At 41.4% G+C, this 10,983-nt stretch overlaps 1 protein-coding gene across 3 annotated transcripts in view; it reads left to right on the plus strand.

Moving 5' to 3' along the window:
* Window positions 1–555: 555 nt before the first annotated feature.
* LOC143276503 (monocarboxylate transporter 12-like) overlaps window positions 556–10,983 on the plus strand; it is a 22,943-nt gene continuing 12,515 nt past the window's right edge. The window contains exon 1 of one of the 3 annotated variants that reach the window (XM_076581036.1): window positions 556–661. The gene's annotated coding sequence lies outside the window, so the exon portion shown is untranslated. Of the gene's footprint in view, window positions 662–2,286; window positions 2,752–10,983 lie in introns of those variants that run through there. The other 2 variants (XM_076581039.1, XM_076581037.1) reach the window with 2 other exon arrangements.

The raw sequence follows: 10,983 nt of genomic DNA on the forward strand, positions 1-10,983 counted from the left end.
GTGTGTGTGTGTGTGTGTGTGTGTGTGTGTTGTGTTGTGTGAGTGAGCGTATTGTGTTGTGTTGTGTGTGTGTGTGTGTGTGTTGAGTGTGTGTGTGTGTGAGAGAGAGAGAGAGAGAGCGTGTTGAGGGGTGTGTGTGTGTGTGTGTAAGCGTGTCGATTGTGCATGTGTGTGTGTGTGTGTGTGTGCGCGCGCGCGAGCGCGTGCGCTGTCACGAGCGTGTTGAGTGTGTGTGTGTTTGTGGAAGGGGGGTTCGGGGGATGGGGGGGGGGGTTGTGTGGATGTGTGTGGGTGTGTTGAGTGTCTGTGGGGGTGAGGGGGAGGTTGTGTGTATGTGTGTGCGCGCGCGCGCGCGCGCGAACGTGTTGTGTGTATGTTCGTGTGTGTGGCACATGAATTATTCATTTTTTTTGTTGACGCGGACACATTTTTGGCAACAGCTGTAAAGCGTAGCGCTGGATGCTCCAGGCGCCTGCCGGGCTCTCTCTCTCTCTCTCTCTCTCTCACACACACTCACGTGTGTTGTAACTGGATTAGCCCATTTCTTGCTGGTTTCGCACGGGACCCATTTGCAGCCAACAACAAGCGTCAGTGCACCATCACCAGACGTGTCTGTCTGTGTGAAGGAACGGCCCCGCGCTGTGCACGCCTTTTTGGTAAGGTCAGTGACGGCACCCCCCCACCCCCAGTCCCCCTTTTTTTTCCGAAACTGTGCAAGCTGTTGTTTGATCTTTGCGTCTTTGTCAGTCCTCTGTCGGAGTGGTGCAGAAAGCAGGCACACGTGCACACACACACACACACACACACACTCCGTGATGGAAATCGGCGCGCCGTCTGACTCTGGGGGGTTTTGCGTCACAATTCTGTGCTGTCTTCAGTCTCAAGTTGTGTTCTTGTCGAAGGCGCCACCTTGGCGAAACTCATGACAGTGTTGGAGACTGACCCTGTAGGTTTGATTGACTGAACTATTACGGATTGCGCCTATCCACGGTATGGTCGGAGACCAAGCTCTAAGCGCTTTTACAAATACGGGGTCATTTGCACGAGCACAACAGACTGCCTATCTGGGTAGAGCCGACTGACGGCTGCCACCGGGTACTCATCATTTGTTTCCTGTGTTATTCAATCAGATTTCAGGCACGCACACATGCACACTCAGACAGACATGTGACATTTTACGTGTATGACCGTTTTGTTTATTCACCCCGCCATGGAGGCAGCCATACTGGGGCGTGCATGCTGGGTATGTTCTTGTTTCCATAACTGAACCCACCGAACGCTGACATGGATGACAGGATCTTTAAAACGTGCATGTTTGATCTTCTGCTTGCGGTGTACACACGAAAAGGGTTCAAGCATTTAGCAGGTCTGCACATATGCTGACCTGGGAGATGGGAAAAATCTCCACCCTTTACCCACCAGGCGCCGTCACCGAGATTCGAACCCGGGACCCTCAGATTAAAAGTCCAACGCTTTAACCACTCGGCTATTGCGCCCGTCACCAGTGGGCAGGGTTCAAGGGCCCAGGTGTGTCTGAGGAAAGGCGCTTGAACCTGGTGGTTTTCCTCACCTCGACCCAGCTGTGAATGGTGTCTGACGTCACCTCTACCCAGGTGTGAATGGGTACCTGACTTCACCTCTACCCAGGTGTGAATGGGTACCTGACTTCACCTCTACCCAGGTGTGAATGGGTGTCTGACTTCACCTCTACCCAGGTGTGAATGGGTGTCTGACTTCACCTCTACCCAGGTGTGAATGGGTACCTGACTTCACCTCTACCCAGGTGTGAATGGGTGTCTGACTTCACCTCTACCCAGGTGTGAACGGGTACCTGACTTCACCTCTACCCAGGTGTGAATGGGTGTCTGACTTCACCTCTACCCAGGTGTGAATGGGTGTCTGACTTCACCTCTACCCAGGTGTGAATGGGTACCTGACTTCACCTCTACCCAGGTGTGAATGGGTGTCTGACTTCACCTCTACCCAGGTGTGAACGGGTGTCTGACTTCACCTCTACCCAGGTGTGAATGGGTGTCTGATCTACCCAGGTGTGAATGGGTGTCTGATCTACCCAGGTGTGAATGGGTGTCTGACTTCACCTCTACCCCGGTGTGAACGGGTGTCTGACTTCACCTCTACCCAGGTGTGAATGGGTGTCTGATCTACCCAGGTGTGAATGGGTGTCTGATCTACCCAGGTGTGAATGGGTGTCTGATCTACCCAGGTGTGAATGGGTGTCTGACTTCACCTCTACCCAGGTGTGAATGGATGTCTGTCTTCACCTCTACCCAGGTGTGAATGGGTGTCTGATCTCACCTCTACCCAGGTGTGAATGGGTGTCTGACTTCAGTTAGAAGGTGAAAACAACAGAAAGGGGGGATTAGGCCCCGCCACCCTATGCCGAGCCCTAGATACAGTAGATAAGAATTCACTGCTCCAATGTCTTTAAAAGTCTATGAGACCCTTACATTTTTTTTTAACCCTTGTGTTGCTGTTGCCACTGAGCAACACACGGTCACCAGCGGGTTAATATATGTTTCCGCTGGCAACAATGTGTGCCTGCTTTCACGTCATTACTGTTGCACTTTGGCACGTATTGCAGCCAGTGACAATGTATTGCAAGCTGTGATACAACAGTGACATCAACTGCTTCAGCTGCCAGCCACAATAACTTTGTGCCGGTGACAGGTGTTTGGGAATGTCGGTTATGCAGGAAGAAAATGGACATGTTGTGACAATCAAAAAGAAAAGGTACGCAAATTTTTTTTCTACAGTGTGTTGTTGAACGCTGTACTTGTATTGTATTGTATTGTATTGCACTGTACTGTATTGTATTGTATTACTCTTTTGCCACAACTTATTGTATTGTATTGTATTACTCTTTTGCCACAACTTATTGTATTGTATTACTCTTTTGCCACAACTTATTGTACTGTATTGTATTACTCTTTTGCCACAACTTATTGTATTGTATTACTCTTATGCCACAACTTATTGTATTGTATTGTATTGTATTACTCTTTTGCCACAACTTATTGTATTGTATTGTATTACTCTTTTGCCACAACTTATTGTACTGTATTGTATTACTCTTTTGCCACAACTTATTGTATTGTATTGTATTACTCTTTTGCCACAACTTATTGTACTGTATTGTATTACTCTTTTGCCACAACTTATTGTATTGTATTACTCTTATGCCACAACTTATTGTATTGTATTGTATTACTCTTATGCCACAACTTATTGTATTGTATTACTCTTATGCCACAACTTATTGTATTGTATTACTCTTATGCCACAACTTATTGTATTGTATTGTATTACTCTTTTGCCACAACTTATTGTATTGTATTACTCTTATGCCACAACTTATTGTATTGTATTGTATTACTCTTTTGCCACAACTTATTGTATTGTATTGTATTACTCTTTTGCCACAACTTATTGTATTGTATTGTATTACTCTTTTGCCACAACTTATTGTACTGTATTGTATTACTCTTTTGCCACAACTTATTGTATTGTATTGTATTACTCTTTTGCCACAACTTATTGTATTGTATTGTATTACTCTTTTGCCACAACTTATTGTACTGTATTGTATTACTCTTTTGCCACAACTTATTGTATTGTATTGTATTACTCTTTTGCCACAACTTATTGTATTGTATTACTCTTTTGCCACAACTTATTGTATTGTATTACTCTTATGCCACAACTTATTGTATTGTATTGTATTACTCTTATGCCACAACTTATTTCTGTGTGCCTTCACTTCTACGCCCCGTCTTGCTCTCTCTGTATATATCAAACTACAGCTTACAGGTAAGTCTGGTCATATCCTTTAACTCACTCAGTACGGCCAGTCCTCTCTTCTCCTCTACACAGACCCCTCGGATGTCCAGTGGGTGTCTCAATGACCCAACCTTTAGCTTCCGTCGTCAGAATTGTGGTATTCTTTGTCAACATTCACCTCTTCAGTATAAGAGCCTTCCGCTTGCAATATTTTGATGGTGGTAATTGGGGTGAAACGCTGTTAACCTCGTCTCTTTCGCCGTTCGTATGGAGAGAGTTAATCATGTTATCAGTATATAAACATGTCTCTCCCTTCCTGTCTGTGCAACAGCCTTCACCTCTGCACCCGGCTATCTCTCTCTCTCTCTCTCTCTCTCTCTCTATATATATATATATATATATATATATATCAATCTTCAACTGACTGGAAATATACAAATATGTCTGCCCTTTTACGTATCTCTGTAACAGCCTTCACCTCTACACCACAGTTTGCTTTACTGTATATTGAACTCCAACTTACAGGTAAGTCTCAAACCTTTCCGTAATGTTGTAACAAACCTGCCCTCTTCCCCCATCTCTGTAACAGCCTTCAACTCTACACCACAGCTTGCGTACTATATATATTATGACCAACTTCAGATCAGCTCAGTTTCCCTGCGTGTTCTCGGATTCAAACACTCCACCGCAGCTAACCATGGCCTTAACTTGGTAGGCCACAAGTCAGCCTTGCCGATCTGTCTCCGGCTGAACGAGCTCCGTCTTTCGCTTCGTCAAATCTCCATTGTTGCTGTTTACGTAACATAAGTGTTCTTTGATGTTGTTGTTACGGGACTGGATCGTAAGCCTTGTGCCAAACCCCTAACCAGTTGCTTCAGACCAGTGGAACGCTTTGTGTGACCCCTACCCTCGGATTGGGTGGTCTTACCATGCAGGAGCTTTGGCTGCCGGCCGGCGGCATGGCTCTTACCTCCCCTGACCCCTCTCCTGTCTGCAGTTGGTGGTAGCGTTGTGTGTTGAAGTTGGGTTCGTCTTTCACCATTTGCGAAGCATGTAGAGTGTCATGTGTGTAGTGTGGGAAGGACGGGACTTCTGTGAAAGCGTTTCGATTTGTGTCTCTGGGTAAGATGAAGCGCTATATTGATACCTTTGTTATTGTTACTGTGATTGTGACTTATCATTATTATAATTATCATCATCATTGTTGTTGTTTTATTTTTTGTTATTATTATTATTGGTGTTGTTGTTGTTATTGTTGTTATTATTATTATTGTTGTTGCTGTTGTTGTTGTTGTTGTTATTATTATTATTGTTATTATTGTTGTTGTTTTGTTATTATTATTATCATTATCATCATCATTGTTGTTGTTGTTGTAAAGGTCTTTATTTCAATCATTTGACTTCAACGTATCAACCTCCTTTTTATATAATTTAACGTATTTTACTTATTTGTTCATTTCGTTTCAAGATGATTTCTTTTCTCTTATTCTGTGTTGATGTTTTACACAGACCTAGGCTACAGGATCTCTTGACCTGACCATGTTGATGTTTTACACAGACCGAGGGTGCAGGATCTTGAGGACTGACCATGTTGATGTTTTACACAGACAGAGGGTGCAGGATCTCTTGACCTGACCATGTTGATATTTTACACAGACCTAGGGTGCAGGATCTTGAGGACTGACCATGTTGATGTTTTACACAGACAGAGGGTGCAGGATCTCTTGACCTGACCATGTTGATGTTTTACACAGACCTAGGGCACAGGATCTCTTGACCTGACCATGTTGATGTTTTACACAGACCTAGGGCACAGGATCTCTTGACCTGACCATGTTGATGTTTTACACAGACCTAGGGCACAGGATCTCTTGACCTGACCATGTTGATGTATTACACAGACCTAGGGTGCAGGATTTCATGGCCTCATGTTGATGTTTTACACAGACCTAGGCGACAGGATTTCATGGCCTCATCATAGTGTTGCGAGCGATGCTGAACAGCTGCTCCTTGTATTTATTTCAGCAGATGTGGTATAGTGTGTATATATATATCAATCAATCCACACGGTCTGCCGCCTCTTTGAAACCTGAAACTATTATTATTATTATTATTATTATTATTATTATTATTATTATTATCCCCATAGTTCCACGTGTGTCATGACTGACTCACACATGAACTGCAGCGAGAGATGCAATTACTCAGCCAAGCTGCGAGTAACCTTTGATGGCGACTGTCTGACTGTTGCTGATGTCATTTGACATACAGGACTGTGCAAGACGCGCACGTGTGTTCAATGTAAGAGAGAGAGAGAGAGAGAGAATATGCGAATGCAAATGCGAATGTTTTATTCACATTAGGCCATAAACCCTGTCTGAAGATGGAATTACATAATCGTAAACAAATAATATCTATGACATGAGTGCAACTACATAGCAAATGTAAACGAAAGTAGTACAAACACAACTCAAGAATGCATCTAACTTGTACAATATACAACAGCCTTAGTGCTTTGTAAACAAATAAAGCCATGTTAGTTAAGACATTATCATTTCTAGATGCCATAAGTAAATCTAATCTAAATTGAGAGAGAGATACATAGATAGACAGACAGACAGAGAGACAGACAGAGAGTTTGACGCTTTGATGTTTTACTGTTTTTGACCGTACAGTCCTTGTCACAGGGGGATACAATTTCAAGAGATATCAGATCAAACAAACAAACAAACAAAATGTAAATAATTTTCTGAACACGAGCACAAATTGCGCAATTACAGAAATTGACACCAGCATGAAACAGCCGATACCATCTGTCAGCTCGACCATCCATAATGAAATTTCTTACATACATATACACACATTCATGTGTATGTGTCAAATTATCAAAAAATGACATATCCTACAATAGTTGGTGTTTTTTTCTGAAAGTGAATAATAACAGTCACAATGTAATTTTGTACTCTTTTTCATGTTTGGGCATCTGAACTACTGTTCATCTTTTTCTTCCGAAAATCCCATGCTTTAGAAATATATTTAGCCAATGATTTTATGATATCTTCATCATTCGACCCAGACAACATTATCATATTTTCTCTTTCTATCACCTCTTTCTCAAAAGAATATATTTTTACGAATAAACTCATAAGATTCAAACACAAAATGGTTTTCATCGTAAATAGCGAAGTTACACATTGGACAGGGAGACTGTGTTGATGTGCCAGTTTCAAACCATCTTTTACTGGCATTAGAGCCAAGTGTTCTCAGTCTAAATCTGGCTAGGTTTCATTCTGTGCCACTTGTTTGATATTATCATAATGAATTTTTCTGCTTGGAAAATACTTTTGAATGAAAAGAACAAAATATATTTTTCTTTGCATTCCATTTGTGAATGCCATTTTGGTTTGTTTGAAGCAATCAGTCTATCTTTAAGTTCAGAAATAAACCCATTTTCATACCCTACGCCCTGGCACAACCACACAATACCAAATCCGTTTTCTGTTAATGCCTTCGTAAAAAAAATATGCCCACTTTTGCTTCCCTGCTTGCTCTTCTACCAACATCATCTCGTACGCCTGTTTAACTCACTCAGTACGGCCAGTCCTTTCTTCTCCTCTACACAGACCCCTCGGATGTCCAGTGGGTGTCTGAATGACCCAACCTTTAGCTTCCGTCGTCAGAATTGTGGTATTCTTTGTCAACATTCACGTCTTCAGTATAAAAGCCTTCCGCTTGCAATATTTTGATGATGGTAATTGGGGTGAAACGCTGTTAACGTCGTCTCTTTCGCCGTTCGTATGGAGAGAGTTAAACGACTTACCCTGATCCAGTGTTTAATACATTTTAGAAATGTTCTTAAATGTAGTTGATATCTGCCGGCCTCTCCATACAAAATCCTGTTTGTTGAATGAAGTGAAACACCAAGGAAACGCTTAATAGGAAATGTGTGTACATTTTCCGTATCAATATTGTTGCTAAGACCCCAAGAGAGACAGACAGACAGAGAGAGGCAGAGAGAGATACAGATACGGATACTTTATTCATGTATAGGCCATTGCCCCTCATACACATGATCATGTAAGAAAAACAACAAGAAATAAGCGGTCATATCATCAAGAACAAAATTCAGTATTCTAAGTCATCAGAGTTGATCACAGTCTGAATGCTTTAAACAAATAAATTGACAAATTGCGATTGGTCTACTGTTCATGCCGAGAAGCCGTTAGTAACGCTAATGTAAGCTGACTGTGAAATTTATATAATTTGGATGATATGTACCTTGTTCTTAAGTCATGCAGGACAGGACAAGTTAGGTCGAAATATATTTCATTTTCCCCCTCACTGTTGCAGTGTTTGCGCATCAGATCAGTTGCATTATGTGTTCCATATCGGTAATAGTGTACTGCAATTTCAGAAATACCCAGCCTGAATCTTGCCATTGATTACTTTAAGAGTCGATCTATGTTTAAAAGTAAATACGTTTTGATATCCAGTACGGTGAAGAATGTTCTGTAAACATTAAATATCTCGCTATTACTAACATGAAATTCCCGTTCCTGTCATCTGCATGCAATTATCCTTTCTTTAAACACTCTAAGAAATTCGTCAACACTCTCTACGCGTTGATTTAACCAAACGTAACCAAATCCAAACATATACAATTTACAGCGGATGTTCGAAACCCAGTTTCTTTTGTCACGTGCATCTAGATCGAGCAAGGTTCGATATGATTTGTGAGGTAATCTAGACTCATGCATTCTGGTTAACTTAAGCCAATAACTGATACATCTCATTCATGAATTTATATAAATATGGTATCTGTTTGTTTCTCCATATACAAAATTGTTAGGTCTTTGCATTTCTACTCCTAAAAATCTCTTGAGCGCAAACAATTTTACTTTTTCACAAAGAAATGATGCATTGTCTAAACCCTTATCTCAGCACCATATTGTAGTATGGGCTGAACTTGTGAATCAAATAACTTGAAAAGCGTATCCAGTGAACTATTTTTCAGCTTGTTTAATTTCTGAAGAATACACAATAAGGTGTTTTTGGTCCTACTGGCTTATTCACCACATGCTGCCACAAAACTCAGTCTTGTAGTAAAATAAATTCCTAGATATTTGCATGCATTCACTACAGGTATACTCCATTATAAATCCATTTTTCTCTGGAAGCTAAGTAACTCCCCTTTCTAAATACAATAATGTTACTTTTATCCATGTTCACTTTTAAGTGTAGTGCCGAGGCTGCAAAAGACAAACTATTCAGCTGCGTTTGTAAGCCAATAACTGTTTCAGGAAATAAGGCAACATCATCAGCCAATAACAATAAAAACAACTCTAAATAGTCATGTATAAATTCAATTCAATGCAATTCAATTCAATTCAAAATACTTTATTATCTGCTTCAACCAAAAACAGAAAATTTTCTTTAGGCTCACTTAAAATAGAATGCCCGTCAGCACAAAAAAAAAAAAAAAAGACAAAAAAAAGACACCCTTCACTTATCACCATGCACACATCAATTATTATGTAAAAAGAAAAACATGTGGGTAAGATACTATTACATTATGATTCAGAGTGTAACAACTGTGTGTGTGTTGCGTGTGTGTCCGTGCGCGTGCATGCATCGTTTTGTGGCACCATGCTTTCCCCTCTCTAATAATTTCCAATGCTAATTCGTTAATGAATAAAGAAAACAACACAGGACTACAGGCATCTCCTTGCTTCAGGCCTCGGGTGCATGTAATCAGTCAATTTAGCTCAACATCTAACTCTTGCTTTGACGCTGACGTACATGCTGTGAATACATCTATAGAGCTAACTTTTTGACACTGTGTACAGGTCACAGTAATTTTCTATCTACAGAATCGAAAGCCTTTTCGAAATCGATGAATGCAACATGAAATTTACGGTTCAGACAGAACTGTTCCTGTATCAGTGCTAACAGCGTATACACATGATCAACAGCAGAATAGCCCTTCTTCAACCCTGCTTGGTGCTCACCTGTCAAATTGAATTCTTTTACCCATTCTTGTTGATAATTGCACTGTATATTTTACCACTCACATGACACAGTTATTAGCCTCTATAATTATTTGATTGACATCACCCGTTTTAAATAAAGGAAGAACGGAGACAGAGACACAGAGAGAGAGAGAGTTTGTGTGGGTGTGAGAGAGAGATACAGAGAAACAGAAAGAGCGTGTGTTTGTGTGTGTGTGTGTATGTGAGGAAGAGAAACAGAGAGCGTGTGGGGGGGGGGGGGGAGGGGGTATGCGTGCGTGTGTGTGTGAGAGAGAGAGAGTGAGAGAGAGAGAGAGGGAGGGAGGGAGAGGGGGAGAAACAGAGATAGTGTGCTTGCGCGAGAGAGAGAGAGAGAGTGTGTGTGTGTGTGTGTGTGAGTAAAAAAGACAGACAGACAGACAGACAGAGACAGAAAGAGTGTGTGTTAGTAAGTGTTTTAGTGTGCATCAGTGCTAGTGTTAGCGTGTGTGTGTGTGGTGTGTGTGTGTGTGCGTGTGTGAGTGTGTTAGTGAAAAAGAGAGACAGACAGACAGAAAGATTGTGTTTTAGTGTGCATCAGTGTTAGTGTTAGCGTGTGTGTGTGTGTGTGTGAGAGAGAGAGAGAGAGAGAGAGTGTGTGTGTGTGTGTGTGTTAGTGAAAAAGAGAGACAGACAGACAGAAAGAGTGTGTGTTAGTGAGTGTGTGTGTGTGTGTGTGTGTGTGTGTGCGTGTGTGTGTGTGTGTGTGTTGTATTTGCTAACATTCTCCGCTCTCTCTCTCTCTCTCTCTCTCTCTCTCTCTCTCTTATGAAAAAGTTACATGTGTTCAATAATACCTCTTTTGATTTATTTATTAAGCTGTTTGATGCTCAGGTACAGCCAGTTGTGTTATACGGTTCGGAGTTGTGGGGCCTAGATAGAGCCGCTGTTCACTGTGAATCAGTTCATACTTTTGCTTTGAAGACATTTTTAGGTGTTGAAAGGCAAACCCCTAATGATTTATTTTATGGAGAAACAAATCGGTACCCGATGTATTTAGTTGCTGCAATTAAATGTATTCGTTATTGGTTAAGGTTAGTAGAAATGGATGCCAACAGATTACCTCGTAAAGCTTACGATATGCTGTTTGATTTAGATACTAGAGGCAAAGTAAATTGGGTAACAAAAATACGTCACT

The sequence above is a fragment of the Babylonia areolata genome, chromosome 32, assembly GCF_041734735.1.
Source record: "Babylonia areolata isolate BAREFJ2019XMU chromosome 32, ASM4173473v1, whole genome shotgun sequence".
Classification (NCBI taxonomy): Eukaryota; Metazoa; Mollusca; class Gastropoda; order Neogastropoda; family Buccinidae; genus Babylonia; species Babylonia areolata.